Source organism: Saccopteryx leptura, chromosome 3 (genome assembly GCF_036850995.1).
Source record: "Saccopteryx leptura isolate mSacLep1 chromosome 3, mSacLep1_pri_phased_curated, whole genome shotgun sequence".
Taxonomy (NCBI): Eukaryota; Metazoa; Chordata; class Mammalia; order Chiroptera; family Emballonuridae; genus Saccopteryx; species Saccopteryx leptura.
This window is the reverse complement of record NC_089505.1, coordinates 53575342-53599749: the sequence shown is the minus strand read 5'-3', so window position 1 is coordinate 53599749 and position 24408 is coordinate 53575342. Positions and strand designations below refer to the sequence as shown.

At 41.6% G+C, this 24408-nt stretch overlaps 1 pseudogene; it reads left to right on the top strand.

Annotated features, from left to right (window-relative positions):
• The window catches only part of LOC136398156 (uncharacterized), a 40369-nt pseudogene that overhangs the window by 7051 nt on the left and 8910 nt on the right, over positions 1 to 24408 (top strand).

The following is a 24408-nucleotide window of genomic DNA, read 5'->3' as shown; positions in this document are numbered from 1 at the left end:
CACTACCTCCAAAGATATATATAATAAGCTAAAAAACTACTTAGATGTCAATGATATACCAATGAAAAATATAACATCTTGTGCTGCAGATGGTGCTCCCAATATGATGGGCAAGAAAAATGGCTGCTTAAAATTGATGAAAGATGTGAATCCAGAAATGATTCTTGTGCATTGTGTTATTCATAGGGAAAACTTGGTAGCTAAAAACATCTCGCCTGTTCTGAATGAATTATTACATACAGTAATAAAGTGTGTTAATGCTATTAAAGCTAGTGCCAAATGTGAGTGTCTTTTCAAGCTATTTTGTGAAGAACAAAATGAAGACCATGTGAGACTTTTACTTCATACTGAAGTAAGATGGCTATCTAAAGGAAACTGTTTGAAAAGATTTATGGAACTGTTTGATACTTTTAGTGATTTTTTAAGCGACAAACCTGAAATGAAGTATCTGTTAACAATAGATGGTAAAGAATTTGTGAGTTATTTAGCCGATATCTTTGGAAAACTAAATATTGATATATTAAATAAGCAACTTCAAGGAACAAATAAAACTCTTGTCGATGCAAAAGCAAAGATATTTGGTTTCATTACCAATATTGAGTTATGTCAGAAACATATTAACAAAAAAAACTTTAAACAGTTTCATTGGCTCCAAAAATGTGAAGTAACTGATACCGCTTTACTTGTTATTGTCAATCATTTGAATATTCTATCGGCTGATTTAAAAGAAAGATTTTCTGATTTAAAACAAATTGATTTCCCAACATGGATGATGCAGCCAATGTTAGTGGATTTGTCTGATATATCAAATATGCAGTATCAAGAAGAACTCGCAGAATTGCAAAATGATGAGTCAGTTAAAGCTTTATTTAATATCAAAGGAGCGATGGCATGGCTTTGTGAGGAAACAGAAATCAAATACCCAAATTCAACCAAATGTGCAAGAAAACTATTGCTACCGTTTCCATCTTCATTTTTAGCTGAATGTGGATTTAGTGCTGTAAATGATTTACTGGTAAAAAAAAGAAATCGGCTGGATATAACACAACGTGGAGACCTGAGACTAAAGCTAACCAAATTGGAACCTAATATAAAATCTCTGTGCAGCAAGCATCAAGCGCAAGGATCACACTAAATTAAAATAATAAATTAATACAGAAAAATCTGTATTAAAATTATTTGGAATTTAAATTTGTTTTTCATTATATGTTTTGAAATTTTACTTACTGTGTTTTATTAACAATTTCATAGTGATTTCTTCCTAGAACCTATCATTTATGTTTATTAAGTGAACAAATCAATTTTTTAATGTTAAAATTTATGTATGTTACATAGGGGGAAATATAAAAATTTTAGAAAGGTTAAGGTGGGGCATGGCACAAAAAAGGTTGGGAAACACTGGTTTAGATAGATGATGGCATTAGCGTTTTAACACTGCTGTTGCTTTCCATCAGGTTCAGAACTTACTACAGTAGCCATTTCTTTACATCTTATAAAATTCCCCTGTATAAGAATTTGGGAAAGGTCTTTTCTGGTAAAGTAGATCAAGCATACATTAAGTTGTCCCTTTTCTGCAAAGGGGAGCTCATTTTGCATGACAGAAGATAGGTACTAAATGCCAATAGAAGCCAACATGTAGTTTATAAGTCTAAGCAAGCTACTTAATTTTTGTATGTGGCATGTCATTTCTCAGCATCATTTCTGTTTTTCACTGGTGCCTATCATTTTATAAAAAACAATACTTTGACATTTGGAACTCCTAGCCAAAGTAAGCTTTGAATATAAAAGTTTTACATTTAAAGAATAGCCCAAAGCAAAGTAATCCAAAAACAACAACCTACTAGAGGAAAGCTTAGTTATGACATATCCTTTCAATGGAATATTATGAACCTAAGCTATTATTTAGAAATGCTTATACTTTTACTTATTAGAAGATTCTAAGTTTCTGCTTGAATAATTAAGAATAATTGAATGGGCACTTCAGCAAAGAGTAGTCTCTACAAGGAAATTAAGTATGCTATCATCTGGTATACTTATAACAGTGCACATTAAATCTAAGTACAGTAGTATGGAACTGAAAAGACCCATAGAGTATCCCTCATCCACCTTTCTGATGTTGATGATTAACTGTCCACACTGACGATGGTCTGCCCTGTTTGTGAAGGTTCCAGAGGAGTTCCTGTCGTTATACAATAGGCAATGCCACACACACAAACCAACTGACAGGTCTACTGAGAGATAGCATATGACTGCTTAAAATCTATAAATCAAGCTGGACCAGGCGGTGGCGCAGTGGATAGAGCATCGAACTGGGATGCAGAAGACCCAGGTTGGAGACCCTGACGTTGCCAGCTTGAGCACGGGCTCATCTGGCTTGAGCAAAAAGCTCACCAGCTTGGACCCAAGGTTGCTGGCTCAAGCAAGGGGTTATTCGGTCTGCTGTAGCCTCACGGTCAAGGCACATATAAGAAAGCAATCAATGAACAACTAAGGTGTTGCAATGAAAAACTGATGATTGATGCTTCTCATCTCTTTCCATTCCTGTCTGTCTGTCCTTATCTATCCCTCTCTCTGACTCTCTCTCTGTCCCTGTAAAAAATAAAATAAAAAAATAAAAATAAAAAATTTATAAATCAAGGGATTCTACTGAACAACTGAATACTTAACTAAGCAAACATTTTCTATTATAAAAATAAATATATGGGGGATAAAATGTTGGGAGCCACTGGTTCCATAGTTTAAATGACTCATAAATAACAACTTAAAATCAGAATATATATATGTGTGTGTGTGCATATATATATACATATATATATATATATATATATATATAAAGTAAGTGTTAAGAGGATGTGGAGAAATCAGAACACCTGTGTACAATTGGTGGGAATATAAAATGGTAAAGCCATTTATATAAAAGTGTATGGTGGTTCCTCAAAAACTAAAAAATAGAATTACCACATGGTCCAGCAATTCCACTTCTGAGTATACAGCCAGAAAAATGGAAAGCAGGATCTCAAAGGAATATTTGTACACTTGTTTGTAACAGCATTAATTATTCACAATGGCCAAAAGGTAGAAGCAACCCAAGTGTTCACTGAGGGATGAACAAATATGATAGATAGATAGATAGATAGATAGATAGATAGATAGATAGATAGACAGACAGATAGATACACTATATACATACACACACACATGCACGTGCACACTAGAATGTAGTTTAACCTTAAAAAGCAAGGAAAATCTGACACATGCCACAACATGAATGAACCTGGAGAACATTATGCTCAGTGAAATAAGCCAGTCATAAGAACAAATACTGTATTATTCCACTTATACGTGCTTTCTGGAGCAGTCAAATGAATGCAGACAATAAGTAGAATGGTGGTTCCAAGGGCTGGGGGAAGGTGAATGGAGAGTTATTGTTTAATGGGTACAGAGCTTCAGTTTTGCAAGATGGAAAGAGTTCTGAAAGTGGATGGTGGGGATGGTTGTGTAACTGTGAAAGTGCATAATGCCACTGAACTGTACACCTAAAAGAGGCTCAGATAGTAAATATGTTAAATTTTTTCATTTAAAAATACATATAAGGCCCTGTCTGGTTGGCTCAGTGGTAGAGAGTCGGTTCGGCATGTGGAAGTCCTGGGTTCAATTCCTAGTCAGGGCACACAGGAGAAGCCCACATCTGTTTCTCCACCCCTACCCATCTTGCTTCTCTCTCTCTCTCCCTCCCTCCCTCCCTCCCTCCCTCCTGCAGTCATGGCTCAATTGGAGTGAGTTGGCACTGGGCGCTGAGGATGGGGCATGGCCTCAGCCTCAAGAGCTAAAAATAGCTCAGGTTGCTGAGCAACAGAGCAATGCCCCCAATGGGTAGAGCATCACCCCCTAGGAGGCTTGCCAGGTGGGTCCCGGTTGGGGCGCATGCAGGAGTCTGTCTCTGACTCCCTTCCTCTCACTGAATTAAAAAAAAGAATAAAAATAAACAAATAAAATAAAAAACATATAATATGAAAAATTAGGCCAATGTTTCTTAACCTTTTTTCATTATTGCTCCCCCCATAAAGATTCTTTTTAGACACTTTTTCTCCTAATAGTCCCTCTCCAAAGAAATGTTACCACTAGGGATATGCCATATATCTGTACAGTTTGTATGTCTATACTTTATACATTAAAAGAGTAAGATTTTTTTGCCTCCCAAGAACTGCTTTCCACCCTCACTAGGGATGCATGTAACAACATGAGATGAGAATCTCTAAGAGCACAACACAGTGTTCTGAATGGTCTGTGTTAAAAGTACAGGTTGGGATCATAAGATGATAAACTAAAGGAAATCTGTATGCAAAAAACATAAAAACCCATTTATCTAGTAACAAGTGTTGGAGGGGCTGTGGAGAAAAAGGAACCCTCGTTCACTGCTGGTGGGAATGCAAATTAGTACAACCATTATGGAAGAAAGTATGGTGGTTCTTCAAAAACATTAAGAATAGAATTACCATATGACCCAGCAATCTCTCTACTGGGTATCTATTTCCAAACCTTGAAAATATTGGTACATAAAGACACATGCAGCCCCATGGTCATCGCAGCATTATTCACAGTGGCCAAGACATGGAAACAACCAAAGTGACCCTCGATAGAGGTCTGGATAAAGAAGATATGGTACATATATACAATGGAATACTACTCAGCCATAAGAAATGATGACATATTGACATTTACGACAACATGGATGGACCCTGAGAACATTGCACTGAGTAAAATAAGTAAATGAGAAAAAGCTAAGAACTGTATGATTTCACACATGGTGGGATATAAAACTGAGACTCATGGATGTAGATAAAAGTGAAGTGGTTACGAAGGGGAAGGGATGTAAGGGAGGAGGATGGGGGATGAGGGTGTAAAGAGGGACAAATATAAGGTGACGGAGAATGATTTGACTTTGGGTGATGGGTACACAACATAATCAACAGTTCAAATGCTATAGAAATGTTCACCTGAAACCTGTGTACTCTTATTGATCAATGTCACTCTGCTAAAGTTAATTTTCTAAATAAAATTTTTAAAAGACATTTATCTATTCATCTATTCTTTTATTTAAATATTTTCTAAGCGCCTATTGTGTGTTAGGCCCCATGCGACACACTAAGGATACGATAATAAACACAGACATGTTCTTTACCCTCGTGGTACTTATAACTCAATGGGTGGGACACATATTAGTCAATAATCACACAATGAAATGGGAAATAGCAACCTCAGTAAATGCCTCAAAAGAGAGATAGCTTGGTGCTGTAGGGAGGCAAGGAGGAGTTCTCCATGAAAGTAACGATGAGCTGAGGTTGGAAGATGAAGGGGCTTTAACTAGGCAAATGGGGAAGGAGATCTTTTCATGGAGAGGGAATAGCTTGTACAAAGGACCTGTGGCCAGAGGGAGCATGGCACTCAATAGAAACTAAAGGAGACATGAGTGGCTGGGACACAGCAATCCACATGGAAAGTAAAACAAAATGAAACTAGCCCAAGGTTCCTCAGCCTTGTCACTATGGACATTTTGGGTTTGTTAATTCTTTGTTACAGGAGGTTGTCCTGTGTATTCCAGGGTATTTAGCAGAATTCCTGACCTCTAACCCCTAAATACTAGTAGCATTTGCCCCAAAGCATGATAACCAAAAATGTCTCCAGACATGGCCCAATGTCCTCCAGGGAATAAGGTCACATTTGGTCGAGAACCACTAGAGAGAAATGGGCAGAGCTCAGACTGTGTAGGCCCTGCCATTATGGCATTTTACTTTATTTATGAGCAGTGAGTAAATGGAGGAGAGTGAGAGCCAGAAGTGATATGGATAGAACAATTAGAAACTAAACCTGTTGGGAAACTTCTAGACTAATCCTGGTGAAAGATAATAACAGCTTGGACCAGGGTGGTGGGTGGAGAGAAGTAGATGGATTTGAGAGATAGGAAGTAAAATCAACAGAACTTGGCACTGAATTGGACATGTAGGGTGAGGCCAAAAGAGACATCAGGAATAATTCACGCTGGAGGAAGCAGATGGATGGTGGTTCTGCTTACAGAAATGGGGAGGCTGGGGAGGGCCTAGGTTTGCAGGGGAAGATCACACAATTTGGTCATGTTAAATTTGAGGGGTTTTTAGGATTCCCAGGAACAGCTGTGGAATAGCTAATTAAATGTGTGGGTCTGGAGCTCTAAGAGGTCTGACTAAAATATAAATTGGGGAGCAAAGGGCCTAAAGAAGGTCATCTCAGCTGTGAAAGTGTACTGCCTCCTAAGGAAGGAGTGTAGGAAGAAAAGATGAGGTCCCAGGATGAGGGCTGGAGTGTGGTCACCACCGAATGACCTGATAGAGAAAAATAGACCTCAAGCATCAGAGAAGGGACAGCCGGAAAGCTGGCAAGATCAAGGACAGTGTGGAGCCCTGGGAGGCCAGGGAAGAGAGTCAAGAGCAGGGAGTGCTGAATTGTGTCAGATACTCCTGAAGGATGAAGTAAATTTAAAAGAAAGCCTGCTGGGTATGGAAAAAAGGTCATTGTTGGTCACAGAAAAAGCGGTTTGGGTGGCTTGATGGAGACAGTCACCAATGGGAATGGGTGAGGGGTAGGAGGTGAGGGGGAGACAGTGAGTGCAGATAACATCTTAGGAGGTTGGACTGTGAGGAGGAAGAGAGACATAGGTGGAACCTGGGGCAGGGCATGAGGTTTTAAAATGAGAGGGACATGAGCATGTTTCAGTGTCAATGGGAAATACTTGGTTGAGAGGAGTCGGCTATCCAAGGAGAAGAGATGCTTCAGAGGTAGAGGGGATAGGATCCAAAACGCGGGGAGAGAATGGCCTTGGAGCCCGGGTGGGGGACTGTCCTCTACAGTGCAGGAGGGGCAGGAGAGGAGGGTGTGAGTGCACGGGCTCATGAATGTGAGTGGAGAAGTGGAGGGGCTTCTGCTGAGACTGAGGGAGATTGGGCATTGGGGTGGGGGTGGAGAGTGATTTCAGAGGCTTGAGAAGAATGGAGCCCTGGCCAGTGGGCTCAGTGGTAGAGCATTGGCCAGGCGTGTGGAAGTTCCAGGTTCAATTCCCAGTCAGGACACTCAGGAAAAGTGACCATCTGCTTCTCCACCCTTCCCTCTCCACCTTCTTTCTCTCTCTCACTCTCTCCCCCCCACCCCCACTCCCTGCAGCCATGGCTCATTGGAGCATGTTGGCTCTGGGTGCTGAGGATGGCACCATAGCCTCGCCTCAGGGGCTAAAATAGCTTAGTTGCCGAGCAGTAGCCCCAGATGGGCAGGGCATCGCCTCCCTTACTGGGCTTGCCAGGTGGATTCGGTTGAAGTGTATGCAGGAGACTGACTCTTTGCTTTCCTGCCTCTCATTTAAAAAAATAAAAAGAAGAATGGAGACGTTTGAAGTTATGAGAAGTATTATTAGAATGATTCTCAGAAAGCAACATGTTCTCAGTCATCTAAGAAAAATAAAACCATGATTGGAAGACTCAAATTACTTACAGTATTAGTTTCCTAAGATTCCCACAACAATGTACTACAAAGTGGGCAGCTCACAACTGGGAGAGATATGTTTTCTCTCATAGTTCTGGAGGCTACAAGTTCAAAATCAAGGTGTCAGCAGGTCATGCTCTCTATGAAGTCTCCAGAAGATCTCTCCTAGCCTCTTTTAAGTTTCTGGTGGTTGCCAGCAGTCCTTGGTGTTCCTTGGCATTTTATGGCTTATTAGAAGCATTGCTACAACCTCTGCCCCTGTCTTCATGGGGCCTTCTACTCTAGGTAGCTGTCTTCACATTTGTGTCTTTTTAGAAGAACAACAGTCATTGGATTAGGGTGCATCCCTCCTTTTTTTTTTAAGTGAGAGAGACAGACAGACAGACAGGACAGACAGACAAGAAGGGAGAGAGATGCCATGGCCATTTGGCTCAGCAGCAGAGCGTTGGCCTGGTGTGTGGAAGTCCCGGGTTTGATTCTTGGTCAGGGCACAAAGGAGAGGCGACCACTTGCTTCTCTACCCCTCCCCTTTTCACTTCTCTCTCTCTCTCTCTCTTCTCCTCCTGCAATGATGGCTCAAATGGAGCAGGTTGGCCTGGGGTGCTGAGGATAGCTCCATGGCCTCCCCTCAGGTGCTAAGAAGAGCTTGGTTGCTGAGCAACAAAGCAAGCCCCAGATGGGCAGAGCATCACCCCCTAGTGGGCTTGCCAAGTGGATGTGGTTCGGGCACATGCAAGAGTCTGTTTCTCTGCCTCCCTTCCTTTCACTGAATAATAAAAATAAAATAAAATAAAAGGAAGGGAGAGAGATGAGAAGCATTAACTCATAGTTGTGGCACCTTAGTTGTTCATTGATTGCTTTCTCATATGTGCCTTGACTGGGTGGGGAGGGGGTGGCTCCAGCAGAGCCAGTGACTCCTTGCCCAAGCCAACGACCTTGGGCTCAAGCGTAGCAACCTTGGACTTCAAGTTAGTGACCCTGCGCTCAAGCTGGATGTGCCTGTGCTCAAGCGGTGACCTCAGAGTTTTGAATCTGGGTCCTCAGCATCCAAGGCCAATGCTCTATCCACTGTGCTACTGCCTGGCCAGGCAGGACGCCTCCTAAACTAGTACAACCCCATCTTGACTTGTGTACATCTGCAAAGACTCTATGTCCAAAAAAAGGTGACATTTACAGGTTTCAGGTAGACATACATTTTGAGGAGACACTATTCAACCCAGTATATTACTATACTAATAACCCAGTATATGAATGCATTTTAGAAGTATTTAGAAGATTAAAACAAAAATGTCTTTGGCAGCTAACACTTACAGATCTCAAATGCCTCCTATGGAGTGTCACATACTCTCTCCAACTCTTGTGGTGTCTCTACTGTCTGCATGTGACAGATGAGAAAACAGAGGCTAAGGGTGGCTGTGTGACTTGCCCAAGTGAGATCCTGGCAGAGCCAGGACCTGAACGCAGGCACTGTGTCTTTAGAGACCACCTTTAACACTCATTTGGCTCTACTGCCTGTCTTTTTTCAGGTAATCCTGAGTTAATAAAAAAGTAACTCCAGCAGCTATATAGTTACCTACCCCAGAAGCCACCCTTCCCTCCCTAATATCTTTTTCTCTGCACACAGCTCGTCATACGTCCAGCATGTCCACAGCTCTGCACGTGGGAGGAAAAGCCTACTGCTTGCCCTTGGGCTGGCAAATACAGCTCTCCCTTTTCCGGTAACCTCCAGGCTTGGCTTAGGTCCCCCAAGTCCTCAGCGCCCAACTCCTGGAGTTCTCAGAAGTGGAGAACGAGGATGACTGCTACAGCACAGAAGCTGGCTACATGCACAGCCAGGACCAGCAAGGGGTGCACATCATGGATGACAAAGCCTTGAGCAATCTGAAGGAACTGGAGACAGATGAACAATACAGTGGAGACACTGTATTGTTATAAAATACAATGTCTGGAGACAGAGCTGCTGCTTATGACCAGTCATCACATTGAGAAAGAAAAAGGTCAGAAGTCAGATTTAAAAAAAAAAAATCAAACAAAAAACACTGAGGGCTTCACCTCCCATCTCAAAATATAAGTGCATATCCAATAGTTCCTGAAAATTCAGTAAGCACATACACCTCCCCAGCACACCCCACATTCAAAAAGTTACGGTTCTGTTTCCTGCCTAAGTGCCCCTTTGTTGGAGACTGACTCCTCTCCAGGGTGTGGTTATAATCCTTACTGGTGTTTAGACCAGAATTGTTGCCCAGTGGCATATCTGCATCACTCACTGGGTGTAAGGCATGTCATGCCAGGCCCTGAGGCAAGCAAAGTAATCAATGATTTTTTTTCTATGTGACAAAAAAAGAAATGAGTGACCTTGGGAAATGGCAGTTAGAAGCAGAGGCATCCCTGGCTTCCTAACAGAAAACCAGGATGATGCCAGACAGGCTCCAAAGGGAGATACTATTACTCAGGGTAATGGTATAACCCATAATCTGTACTCGCTCTTCCTTCTGGTGCTACTCAAATTCATCCAATTTTAGAAATAGGTGAGGTAAGACTATTTCTTTTGAAATACTATGACAGCACTAGCATTATATCTGGAAAGAAGCTAGAGTTTCTAGATATATTGCAACACCTACAGGGAAGTTTAGCACGGGTTTGTGTTGTTTTGTAATATATTAGACTATGATTAAGGACAATTCATATTCATATTGTTATAAAATACTGCTTGAAGAATGTTTGATGATTCATCTTTCAGATCCTAGACAAAATTAATTTAACAATGGATTGAACTCTTTATCCTACCTGGGATCTGACTCGGGGGAAGTGGCGACGGCATCCAATATTCCAGGGCATTTCATTTCAACTCTTAGCTTTTATATTATTACAAAAATTAGGGAATATTTCAAAATGAATATGAAGCGATAAAAAAAGAAGCATTTGATTTTTTTATTATTATTAAACAAGAACATCAGAAAAGCAAATGACAAGTCAAAGAAATTTGTTCAGTTATGTAAGTGAGATGCAAAACCAACTTTTATTTCATTGGTGAAAATGCAAAAACGCTGAAAGTACTAGAGTATCTGCACGTTCCCTGATCCTCTAATTTTTGTGAGCAGTAAAATATATTTACTGGTTATCCTACAAACTACTGCATCGTTTTCATTGACAATAATTTATAATACAATGCAACGATTTTCAGCTGCTAAGCATTTAATTTGACTGAAACACATAGTAGTTATTTAGCCATGCAAGCATCTTCTAGCTGGGCTAGTATACATATAGTCATTCATTGTGAAATGATTTCCCAACTAATGCTAGAAAACTTTCTGGTCAGAGTCTTTCTCTTGTATTCAGTAGCCATCACATATTTGATAATTATTAAATTCAAACGCCAGCCTCTGAAAAGCATATTTTTAATATGTCATTCTGAAACATAGCACTTAAAAATTTTAAACAATAATAGCACTGACAGTGAAAACTAACATTAATATAGTAGAAAAAAATAATTCATCAGAATAATGACTGATTATATTTATTTATTTAAGTTAGGGATTAATGTAATTCAAAAATATCTTAGAAACTTCTCTGAAATTTTTTTACTTGGCCAGCATCAATTGAAATAGGAAGTCAAATTGGGTTTGTATGTAGACCACCAGGGACCTGGTTTTAGAGAATGAAAAAAATGTATATTTTGCCTTTAAATTATAAGTTTGAGGATTTTTAACAAAGATTTTATGTAAACTGAATTTGGTTATATTTCTAAAACTAAGCTTTAAAACTAAAATTGTAAAGTAAAAACAGAAACCGCTGTAGACTTAAAAGTCAACTAGTATGAATTTAGGGCTTTGTCTTTGCTGCTGGCTCTGTAACCTGATTTAGGAATCCCAGGAGTGGATTTGGTGTTTTTGTTCCTGAGATGGAGCTGACAATCGAGGGTACATTTCTAATAGGACAGTGATGGGCAATCTTTTGAGCTTGGTGTGTCAAAATTTGCCAAAAACCCAAGCATAGCTCAGGTGGTGTGTCACTTCGAGAAAAAAACCATAATTTCACAATATTTCTAGTTTAAATAACAAAAATGTATAATTGTAATATATAACTGTATTTAATAAACCAAAACCTAATTATTTAACTTACCTGCTTAGTGACTTCTTTGTTCATCTGTCAGTCGGTTTCTTTTGTTGGTCTTGATACTATTTAATTTGTGTGGGGTGCCGTGAACTAAGATAAGTGAGAGGGAGGGGGAATTCTTTAACCTGCCTATTAGTGACTTTTTTATTGCTGAATTTCATTGGCTAAATCTTTAATTGAAGGTTGGTATTTTGTACACTTCAAGCCCAAGCAAGCGCTACTAACTTCATCTGTCAATCTGTTTCTTTTGTTGGTTTTGATATTATTTAATGCTGAGGATAAGGTCTCACAAAAGTACGTAAAGGGAAAAATTGTGAGTAAAGCCATTGCTATATTTTTCAGGGTGCTAAAAGTGCCTGGTAATCGGTTCCAGGCACTCCAAATTTCCTGATCATAGTGGCACTCTTCTTGATTCTCCAAGCATCACCTTTCCAGATTCTCAAGCTTTGACCTCAAGTTGACAAACACCTGAGCCCAGATGCTGTCTTGAAATTCTGCAAGTTGCATCTTATGTAAATTAAGATGGCTGCCGCTATTTCTAATGGCAGGAAACGGCACCCATAGCACAGGCCCTCGCCTCTCCCAGCCTCCCCTCACTTATCTCAGTAATGATGGTCAATTAGAAATCCACGACACCCCAGAACAGTAGATTGGATGATGGCTGCTGTGGTTATGTGGTTGCTGGTAATGGCGATCACAGGGCCCTCAGAGATGCATCCCCGTCCCTGGGCATTCCGCTGCTCCCTGCTCCGCTGGCCGGAAGTGAGGTCAAAGATCCCCTAACGGCCTAACCGGAAGTCCCTAACTAGATGCTCTGTGCCGGAGGTCTGTTGTTTTGGCCTACAGACCTCCCGCACAGAGTGTCTACACTACAGCAAGTGTTTTATCCTCGGCTCCTGCACGGCCAGGTGCAGGAGCCGAGAATGAAATGTTTTTCTCGGCATGTGGCTTCATACTTCTCTGGTATGCAGCCGCATGTCATCGAAAATGGCTACGCGTGTCAGTGGTGACACGCGTGTCATAGGTTCGCCATCACAGTGATAGGAAGATCTCCATGGAGAGAGGCCTGGTCCTGGTCACTGTCAGCACTTCTCTTCCAGGTCACAAAGAGGGAAGCAAGTCAAGGCTGGCCAGGACTGGGGATGGGCCCGGCAAGAGCAGACAGATTTGTTGCGATCTGTGACATGTGGCCTTGGGAAGCAGCACTTCTGGAAAACAAGCGCCAGGTATTCTTACCCAGAAAACAAAACTTCGTTAAACATTCTTACAAAACTCAGTGGGTCCTTTAGGGCAGCTCCCTTGTGAGAATGAAAGATGACTCCATTCACATGTCTTCTTCTGTCAGAGCAACCCCCAGTCCACTAGACAGAGACAAACCGACTGACCTCGCACCCTGCAGAAGCATGTGCCACGTGTGGGTGGGGGAGAGCGGCTGGGCAAGGAGCGCTAGCTCTACAAGTTTCAAGGGTAAATTCAAAGCAATAAAACAGCGAATTACTAAATCATCGTCCTGTTGTGCATTACTATCCCAGTAATAAATGAAAAACTACTCTTCATTTGTGCCCTTCGCATGGATTATGGCCCTTCCGAATCACTGCTGGGAGTTTACTCATCAAACATCAAGTATTTACTCTATACCAGGTACTGTTCCAGATACTGGGAACATATAGACATATATGAGATTATCTCTATCTCTAAGGAATTTCTAACCTATAAATATTGATCTGATCTCTAAACAACAATTATAACCCAGTGGCACATGCAAGGAGTGATGACGACCCCAGCGGAGGGAGGGGTTTGCCCTGCGGAGGGCTGTCAGAGTAAAGGAAATGTCCGGGAGTCTTGAGTCTTCCCACAGGAGCAGGGATTTAATCTTGTTACTAAAAGACGAGTAACGTGCTGTCAGAGAAGGAAGGATTCTTAGGCAGAGGAAACAGCATTCGCAGTGTCAGCGTGGTGTGAAATGGGGAGCTCGGAGAAGGGCACGCAGACTGCCGCGGCTCGGATGGAGAAGCATGCTGGGAAAAAGCGGGCCGTGTGCTTTGCGTGCAGCCTGGGAAGGGCCTGCCAAGCCGTGCTACATTTAGACTTTATCTTATAAGCAAAGCAAAGTCATTAATGAGTTTCAGTAAGGGAGAAAGACAATCATAGCTTTGTTTTCATACCATAGCTGTGTCGGTGTCAGTGTGGAGAGGGGATCGGAATGGAAAGGTCCTGGAGGAAAGCAGTGCAGTTACTGCAACAGGTGTGGGGAGAGTTAGGAGGGGACCCACACCAAGGCTGTCATAGTGAGAACAGGAAGGAGGAGCAGGCTTGAGAGCACTTTGCAGAAGTGGAAATGGCAAGATTTAAAGACAGGATGTTAGATCAAGAGAATAAGGGTGGAATTAAAACGACTTCCTCGGGTCAGTGAGAAGACTATTAACTAAAACAGCCACCAGAGGATACGTTAGAGGTGAAAATAACATTGAGTCTAGGATACAAGACATGCGAGGAGAGTTTTCCAAAACCCAGGTTTGAAGTTTTATGGGTGCTACAGTTTTTAAACTCAGAAGCAAATATGAGTTGAGGTATGAATGTGGACGTTGAACCACAGTAATGAGTCAAAATGACTAGAAAAAGCCAGAGATGTCTGAAATAGAGCTGTGGGTAACACCTTTAAGGGTGAGGTCATGAAACAAGAATCCACAAAAGAAACAAAAAGGAGTAGCCAAAAGACTGGACAAAAAAGGAAGGAATAATGTTGTGAAAACCACCGGGAAGAAAGTGTGTTAACTAGGAGAAGATGGTTACTAGTGTGGGATGCAGGGAAACATCCAGAAAGATGACTCCTAAAAGCCAAGCAGTGAGGTCAGCCCTCAGGTGGTCAAGGCCAGCTTTGCAGGGCTCTCCAAAAAGTTAGAGACTAGGAGCCAGGCTGCAGTTCACTATGATGTGGTCAGAAGATGGGGAAGTGGAAATGTTTCCTTTGACTTGTTTTTCTAGTAGAAAACCTGGTTGACCATTTCATCTACTCTCTGGTCTGTTACTCATGGAGATGTAGGTCACCCAGTTTTTAAAAACAACTGGCTGGGCTTAAAGGTGCAAGCCCTGGGCTTTGAAAGCTGTTCCTCTTTTCAAAAATAACTGGGCTCTACAGAGTTTGCATCTGCAACCTCTCTCTGCTGTTTGAACCACAGGGTCAACTGACTGAGAGATGTAGAGTCACAGTGTAGAGACCGGAAAGGCTGCATCGATTGTAAATAAGACAGAATCCTCAAGCGTGACAAGTTTATTGGTCCAGACAGGAGTTTTAAAGAACCCCCTTTTTCTGTACTCTCCTCACCTTCACTCTTACTGCTTCTAGGCCTCCTCCAGAGCCCCAGGTAGACCCAATGCCAGAGAAGAATAAAAGGGCAGAGTGGACTAAACCACCTTCTTCACACTTCAGCCTAAGGTTTATTCTGTGCTAAGCTACCAGGGCTATTCACTAGTTTCTTCTGTGGTATATGAAATTATTTGAACTTAAAAGAGTCATTGGAAATATCTCCTTCCTTGCTACCCTGAGAATAAGATCCCCATAGAAACTGAGCTATCTGTGCCAAAACTGTAAAATGTGGCCTTCTAAATCAGAAATTCTGTTGAAAGAGCCCATTTTTAATGGATAAACCAGATTTTTATCTAGAGTGCAACTGATTTCCCTAGCTCTGGTTCTGCTGCCAAGTTTCCTCAGCTGTTTTTGATTATTAAATATATTAGAAGCACTGCAGTGTTAAGAATTGCTTAAACAACCTGACCAGGCGGTGGCGCAGTGGATAGATCATCGGACTGGGATGCCAAAGACCCAGGTTCGAGACCCCGAGACCCCGAGGTTGCCAGCTTGAGCGCAGGGTCATCTGGTTTGAGCAAAAAGCTCACCAACTTGGACCCAAGGTCGCTGGCTTGAGCAAGGGGTTACTCATTCTGCTGCAGCCCCACGGTCAAGGCACATATTAGAAAGCAATCAATGAACTAAGGTGTTGCAATGAAAAACTGATGATTGATGCTTCTCATCTCTCTCCATTCCTGTCTGTCCCTATCTATCCCTCTCTCTGACTCTCTCTCTGTCCCTGTTAAAAAAAGAATTGCTTAAACACATTGGGTTGTCTTAAATCCTTAAAGTTAGAATAGTATGTGTAAGCACTTATAAAATTAGAGCTGGTATGAATTTAGGTAGATTAAACTTTAATCATTAAAGGACTCTTAGAGAATGCAGGCATCAGCTGTGCCAGGTGCTAAGTAATTCTTGTACCAACTGCTAATTCTCTCCACAGCCACCAGAGGACACATTTTCAGCTGAATTAGTGTTTGGAGCACAAATAGATAGATAGATAGATAGATAGATAGATAGATAGATAGATAGATAGATAGATAGATAGATGATAGATAAATATTAAAATCTGTTGACAGGTAGCGTCTAACATTGATTTTCTCTTTTGCACTTTCAGTTTACCTGAAATACTATCTTTAAAGGTTTTCTAAACCCCAGAAGTAAAAGTTTGAGATAAAATATACAAAAGTTTTGAGATTATTTATTTTGGCTATTTTATTTTCTCCAATATTCTATGCCTACCAGCAGTGTGTACCACATATTATTTAGCCTGACAGTTGGCTCTTGACACACACCAGTGACATTTGACAGGCTAGGAAGACTTCTTAGACAAATACCAGCCCAGAGTTTAAATGGAAATTGGCCAGTTAGCAAACAGATAATAAATAGAGCCTGTGAGGTGTAAAGATCACAGGCCTGCCCCCAAGGGGAAAGAATTCATGATAAAATCATGCAAGGGTCCCTCTGAGAGCTTCTTAAGGTTGAAGCCAAAGTTTGAAAAGGTCTGATCACTTTAAAAAGAGCCACATTTTTCTTCTCAATGACTAGGGTTGCCAGGTAAAATACGACAATACTTGGAACATATTTATACTAAAAAAGTATTCATTGTTTATCAGAAATTAAAATTAAACTAGATGATCTGTATCTTTATTTGCTAACTCTGTCAAGCCCATCAACAACAAAAGTGAGCTTGGAAATTTAGCACCAGCCTTTGCAGCCTGGTATCACCAGATTGGAACCACCAGTGAGAACGCTCCCCACGAACTTCTCCTGCCAAATAACCGAACAATCGGGGTTTTTGTACAAAATTAGGTCAAGGCAATACAAATGCAACAAACTAGTTCCTGGGATTGCCCTGGCCCAGCAAATATGGTACAGGTTAGTTCAGAATGATTTAGGGGAGTAATTGTTTCTTTACTGATCTCCCTTTGGGCTATACTGAGTGACACCCTTCTTACTCCAACTAGTCTCTGATTCTGTTTTGTCTTCTGCGACTTAATAATTGAATGTTACTCTAGAGTAGAGCTCTGTGGACAGAATGAGGTAATTTAGATCACCCTTCAAAGCAAGGTGATCTCCACCTTCCTTCATTTCACACTGAAATGTGGCAGTGTTTAACCTGTGGTGCACATTCTGTGTCCTGAGCTTTTAGCCTCCATTGGTTGACACGACACCAAGTCACTTAGACCGTTTCCCAAAGGAAGTCCCTCAAAACCAGATGCTAACTTAAGTGCCCCAGGCTCTCCCTCCTAGAGCCTCAGCATTGAAGCCCTCAGGTACTGGACGTCTATTAATAAGGCATTGATTCCTACCCTGCTATTAATACTCAAGTGCTCACTTTCCTTGGGAGCCTTAGAAGCTATGATTGGCAAGATGGAGACACTTCTGGCTTTTCTTGCACTGTGGTTCTTTAATCCCACTCTGTTTTCAATGCTATTGTGTCCTATATTCAAGAAGAGTGCTTACATTTTCTCTAGTCTTTCTTGGTTTTGCATTCTTAGCTATGGACACACACTATGAGAGGAGCTCTTGATCTCTTTTAGGAAAATTCCTTAGTTTTTTAAGTAGAAGGCTGACTTTCTGGCCTCAATCCACCAGAAAGACCAATACCCAAGGAAACAAAACATACTCTTTCTCTAATGCATCTCAAAGTATGCCAGGCTGTCTAGTTGGTAGAAATTGCAACCTCAACAATTCACTCCTGGCTGTCCATTAAATGCATACACTGGGCAAGCCTATGTGTCTTGGCTGTTATGGCTACCATAAGAGCTGAGGCCTTTCAAAAGAGTGACGACACCTCTGTTAGGCAGGATAGACGGTTATCAGGGCAGGAAAAGGGGAGGGGGCAGGGGGGGGATTTATCTCACCCACTGAGTAAGAGTCAGCAGTCCTGAGACCAGATAAAACAAGAGAACCAGGTATCCCAACAATTACAAGAAAAACATTAAAAGGGATCCTTAAAACTGTGTCTGTTAGCCCTGATAACAGGGAAATAAAGCCTTGAAGCTAAGTGTATATAATTCCTAAGACCCCAACAGGCAGGGTGCTCAGACTAGCTGAGTTTGCCCGCTTGTGCCTAGTGCCATGTGTATAGCTTTACTCGAATGCTGTATCCTCTCACCTGAATTCCTTCTCACAAGACTGACAAGAACCGAGGAGGGAGAAGGCCCAGGGACTTGGGTCTTCTTTGGTGACACCTCCATGAGAAGAACTAGTTAAAAAAGACTGTTGGGAAAGGGTAGCTTGAGTTAAAACTCTTAGGGAAGATATGTGGGGTTAGTTTGGTGAAGGAAAGGAGTTCGTGCCACTGTAAGTCCAGTGAAAATGAAAATTGAGAAGCTTCTTGTCAGAGCCAATTTATCCAGGTGATCTCATTGCTTTTCAGAGACCATTGAAAATGTCTGAGATCTGAAGGGGGAAAAACATGGATTACTTCAAAGTAAGAAAAGAAAATACAAAATAGATATAAGTAAAATGCTTAACTACATGTCTGTAAAATGTAAAAAACCTTGTTAACTGAGCACTTAAAAACTTCTCATTACACTTAAAAATAATTTATGGATCAGATTGTTTTACTTCATAAGAATCTTTAGGTATATACTGCCCAGGAATCATAGCCAATTAGTAATGAAATGTGTCACTGTTGGTCAAATAAGTTTGTAAATATGATATATGTATATATGTTTACTCGCTTATAGTTTGCATTGGGTGTGGGAGACAGGCTGTAAGCAGACAAAGTCATTATACCCTAAGGCAGGCATGGCCAAGAGTTTTTGCCCCTGGGTCAGATTAGAAAGAAAACCTTATTCATGGGCCAGACAAAATATTAAAATTAAAAAATGTTAAATACGCCTGACCTGTGGTGGCGCAGTGGATAAAGCGTCAACCTGGAAACGCTGAGGTTGCCGGTTCAAAACCCTGGGCTTGCCTGGTCAAGGCACATATGGGAGTTGATGCTTCCTGCTCCTCCCCCCCTTCTCTCTCCCTCTCTCCCCCCTCTCTATAATGAATAAATAAAATCTTTAAAAAAATAAAAAATAAATAAATAAATAAAATGCTAAATACAAAAATGATTTGTTTAAGTAAACAAAATTTTATTATGTAATTTGTTTATGAATAAATGTGAGTGAAAAAATTTAATATACAATATTATTTTAATAAAAATATATTTTAATAAAAATATAATTACATACTGTATAAATATCCAAACTGTATCTCAATCAATTGAAACAATATTTAATTAACAGAGCGAGCTTGAAGGGGTTATATCACAAATAAAACAATTATTTTGTTTTACAAACAGCCTGGACACGTTTTCAGTTATCAACTGCAGCTATTGTCTATGCTACAATGCCACTGATTCAGCACACTTGACCACAAAAATAATGAATTGTTTGACCTTGGGTGTGCACTGGCAAACTTCGCCTAAAAGAATGTGGGTTTCACATCGCCGTAAATGTCAAACAGTTCATATTGAGTACAGATGAGTACAAAAGTAGTAAATCTTTATAATGAAATGTTTTTAAAAAATAAAGAAGTATCACTGTTGGTCAAATAAGTTTGTAAATATGATATATATGTTTGCTCGCTTATAGTTTGTATTGGGTGTGGGGGCTGTAAGCCGGCCTGGTCGTTATAGCCTAAGGCTTAGTTTTAAAACTAAGCTTTTCCCCACACCTTTGACTGTTGCATGATAGCGAGTGGTGCACTTTCACGAGGAATTCCATTATGCCTCAGATAAGTGACTTTGTATCAGAGAATTCCTTGTTTGTACATTGGATTAAAGGTTTGAATTTCTACACTATAAAATGGGGCAGACTGGGAGCTTGCTCTCTCTTGGTTCCTGAGATTAGCATTAGAGAAGAGAGTAGAGAAAGGAGAGCAGAGAAAGGCCATGTGGAGGAGAGGAGAAGCAGCAAGATGGCAGAGTGCTGAAGGAGAAGCCAGTTTGTGCAGAGAGAAGGAGATGGGGAACAGAGGTGAATAAGGCTGGTGAGGTATAAACCTTTGATCCCAGGAAAACTCAAATAAGTCAGTGGCTTTGGGAGCCCTGAATGGAAAGGGAAGTGTTTTTCCACTGTGTGTATTTCTTGCTCACCGGGTACAAGCTAGGATTAAAGCTAAGGCCAACCAGTTCTTGGCTCCATTGTTTCATTACCGTCTGTCCGAATCAAATGCAAACCTGCATGGGCCAGGTGGCTGTGTTGGTGGCTGTGGCTACTGGCTTTACAATCGCAAATCCATTCAACCAATTATTGGAAGCTAACCCTAGATTAGTCACACGCAGAATTCTTTTCCGCGTATCACTATCTTCTTAAATATCTCGATTTCCAATAATCAAAGACGTTTCCATTTCTGAGTAGCTGAGATTTTAAAGTAGTGGAGAATATTAAAAATTTAATTGCAGGCCACATACACTCATTACGTGGGTTGGATTTGGCCCACAGGCCATATGTTGGCCATTTCTGGCCTAAGGCTTAGTTGTAAGACTAAGCCTTTTCCACCCTTTTAATACTAAGATCTTTTTAAAACTAAGATTTTCCTCACACCCTTGACTGTTGCATGATGTGGGGAGGTGCACTCTTATGAGGAATCCTATTTATGCCTAACATAAGTGACTTTGTATCAGAGACTTCCTTAATTGTATATTGGCTTAAAGGTTTTGATTTCTACACTATAAAATGGGGTGGATCGGAAGCTCACTCTCTCTCAGTTCCTGAAATTAGCATTGCAAAGGAGAAGTAGCCAAGATGGTGGAGTGCTAAGGAGAAGCCAGTTTGTGCAGAGAGAAGGAGATGAGGAATAAGGCTGATGAGGTAGAAACCTTTGATTCTAGGAACACTCAGATATGTCAGTAGCTTTGGGAGCCCTTGTAAAACCAGTAGCCACGGCCACCATGACAGCCGCCTGGCCCAGGCAGGTTCTCATTTGATTCAGACAGATGGTAATGAAACAATGAAGCCAAGAACTGGTGGGCCATTAGCTTTAATCCTAGCTTGCACCTGGTGAGCAAGAAATACACACAGTGGGAAAACACTTCCCTTTCCATTCAGGGCTCCCAAAGCCACTGATTTATCAGAGTTTCCTAGTGTTGGAATCCATGGGAGTCCAAAAAGACCAGAGTAACAGGTTTTATTGAAAGGAAGAAAGAAACCCTGCCAGGCACTTCTCCGGGGAGAAGGGCACCAGTTACAGACTAGGGACGAATTTTATATGGTTTGGGATAGCCTGAGGGGGTATTGAGTCAAAAGTTCTGGTATGTTCCCTTTTACGGTTTTACGATTTCAGCTTTCTGGAATTCTTCTGCCTCAGGAGCGATTGTCCAGTAAGTAAGAGTGAAGTCAGGCAGCCAGGTGGAACAACAAAAGGGCATTTGGAATTTCATATATCTATCATTTCTCAACTCTGTGGTATGATAAGAAAGGAAAAGAGGTGGGGGGAAGGAGAGGGTATGGGGTTCAGGAAGAAGGTTTGTCTCAGACTGGCCATCTTCTGGAGCTACTTCCTGCTGTTATCTCTATAGGGGGGGCCTCCTTCGTGAACCTCCCCCCGGGGTAGTTGGAGTAGGGGTTGTAAAAGCATTTGATTGTAGGTAATCCTGGAGATTTCTCTCATTAGAGCCTTCAGAAACTTGATAAAGAAAGAGGCAAGCATTAAAATTAGGTACAAAATTAGAATTGGACCTATAATTGGTGCTAGCATCGAGAATAAGGGGTTTTCCACCATTGTTCAGAGTAGGGGTGTTTTTATAGGGTTCCAGATTCTTCTGTTTCACGAGGGCAGGTTTCACGGTTGGTGTGTAGGGTTAGGTAGATTTTTCCAGTTTTCTAATTGGCAAAGGTCTGCATGCGATTCTGTAAGAAACAAGTGAACAAACGTAAGAGACAGGGTCCAAAAGTTAGAAAAATAAATAGGAGAGTGAGTGGACCAATGAAAGGCAATAGTCAAGACACCCAGTTTGTGAGAAACCACTGATTCCATGTTTACGAATTCACTGGGCTTCAGAGAGAGAGAGAGAGAGAGTAGGAATAAGACTGGGAAGTGGCCAGTCCCCCTGCCCCTAGACCTACTTCTGTAGAGATTCCTAAAGCAACAAGAAGAGGGATTACCTATACAGCTCGTTTGGTCCTTAGATTGATGGGTAGTGTACTAGGAACTGAAAGAGGCTCAGGGGTGGGATTAGGTTGATATTTGAGATGAGATAGACTAGGGTACAGGTTTCTGTCTAATTAGTATGGAGACACATATAGGTGTTATACTGTTTTTCTACTTTAGCAGCAGTGGGAGTTGTCAGGATCACAGTGTGTGGACCTGTCCACGTGACAGTCAGTCCTTGGGTGATGTAATGCTGGAAGTGCCTTTTGGACAGTCTTTGAACAGTTTGCTGAGTAACCTGTAAATCCTGAAAGTACTTAGGGAAAGGGTGGTTACATTTCTACACTTTGTAGCTAGAGTTTAAGTCCTAGTGACCACTGCTTCTAGCTGGAATTAGCAGCAGGTCCCAGCCTACAATAGGCATGGGGCATTGAGACAAGAGGAATAAGGGAGATACTATACATTAAATAAAGCAACTAAATCAGACTGTCAACACCCACAGTAGAGATCTTTGAGGAATAAATAAAACTCAAATATTTAGGCAAGGCATAGTAGTTGGCCCTTGTGTTTACAAGAAATGAGATCAGTTTATCTGCTACTTGAAAGAAATACCTTAGGCTCATGAACAATGTCCTTGGGCCTTCAGTGGCAATTGCCAGCATGCTGGGCAAGGTAGGTCACAGGTAGCTGGAGCAGGGCTAGAAGAGACTGAACCCTCCTACATGGAGCAAGGGGACAGCTTACCTTCTCGTGTCCCTTTTTCCACCACTAAGACGTATAAACCGGTGGGGTCGGGAAGCCTGGCAGGCTTCAGTTCAATGACCTTTCTTTCCACTCCAGAGCAGGGCCCTGATGGAATCCTATGAAGCCCTTTAGGACACTGGAGCCTTTAAGAGCATATGCCAAAAGCTGGTATTTCCTGACTTCTTTTGGGCCTTATTTGCCTTTTATGTTACTTCCTTGGCCATTAGAGACCTTAAAAGCCATGCTCAGAAGATCTCACTGAAGGGCTTGACTAAGAGAGTAAAATTGGGAATCCAATGTCTAAAGAAGCCTAACAGACCAAGGAAAGAAAGGGTTTGATCTGTGGTGGTAAGTGATTGGAGACTGTGGAGGGTCTGAGTTTGATCTAGGGTGAGACCTCAGGTGGTGGGGGTTAAGGTGATGCCCAGATAGACTACGGACTAAGAGTGAAGTTGAGCCTTAGCAGAGAAGACACGATATCACTTCATAGCAAGGAAGTTAAGAAGGGTGGAGGTGTGTCTCCTGGAGGCAGGCAGGGAGGGGCTGCAGAGGAGTAGGTTATTTACATATTGTAAGAGAGCACTAGTTTTGAGATTGCATGCTGTTAAATCCTGAGGTAGAGCCTGCCAAACAGGTGTGGGCTGTTTTTCAACACCTGGGGTAAGACAGTCCATGAAAGTTGCTGGGCTGCATTAGTGTTCGGGTCAGTCCAAAAAAAGCAAACAGAAAGTAAGAGTCAGGGTGTAGAGGAATGGTAAAGAAGGCATTCTTGAGGTCTAGGACTGTGAAGTGAGTGGTGTTTGAAGGAATGTTTGACAGTAACTTGTAGAGATTAGGGACTACTGGATGGAGGGGAATTACTGCCTCATTGATCAGGTGTAAGGCTTGTATGAGGTGATAAGCCCTGAGGTTTTCGAACAGGAAGAATGGGGGTATTGCAGGGAGAGTCCATGGGGATGAGTAAGCCTGGTTTAATAGGTGGGTAATTATTGGTTTAAGGCCTTAGAAACAGACACAGTTACACATTAAACAAAGACATCACATAAAAATTATAAATTAAGACATTTAAATGAGTGTGGTTTACTTGTTTCAATTCAAATTATACTAAAGATATTTTCTGACAAACAAAGAGACAAAAAAGATTACTCACTCACACAGCTCAATAGACAACTCTGCTTTTTAAAACTTTTTGAGATGGCAGGGAGTTGTCAGCATAGAGGGGAGGAAGAGAGAAAGTAGATGGATGGACAGTGTGAACAACTGGATGGAAAGAAGGAGGGTCAGAATCTGCAGGAGGAGGAGGAGGAGGACGTTAAAGTGCTGGTGGTGGCACCACATGGTCAGAGGAGTCAAAAAGATTTAAAGCTCTGAGGAGAGGGGAGAGTCTGAGGGGTAGTGGAAGGCACAGTCAGTCTGTGAGGAGGTGGAAGGAGGGGTCAAAGAAGAAAAAGAGACAGCCGAAGCCATTGGGGTGGGTGGATGGGTCAAAGAAGAAAAAGAGAAAGAGCTGCCCATCTGTAAGGAGGGAGGAGGGGTTTAAGAACACAGTGGAGAAGGGAGGGGCCCCTGACCAGCAGAGGAGGAGAAAGAGAGAC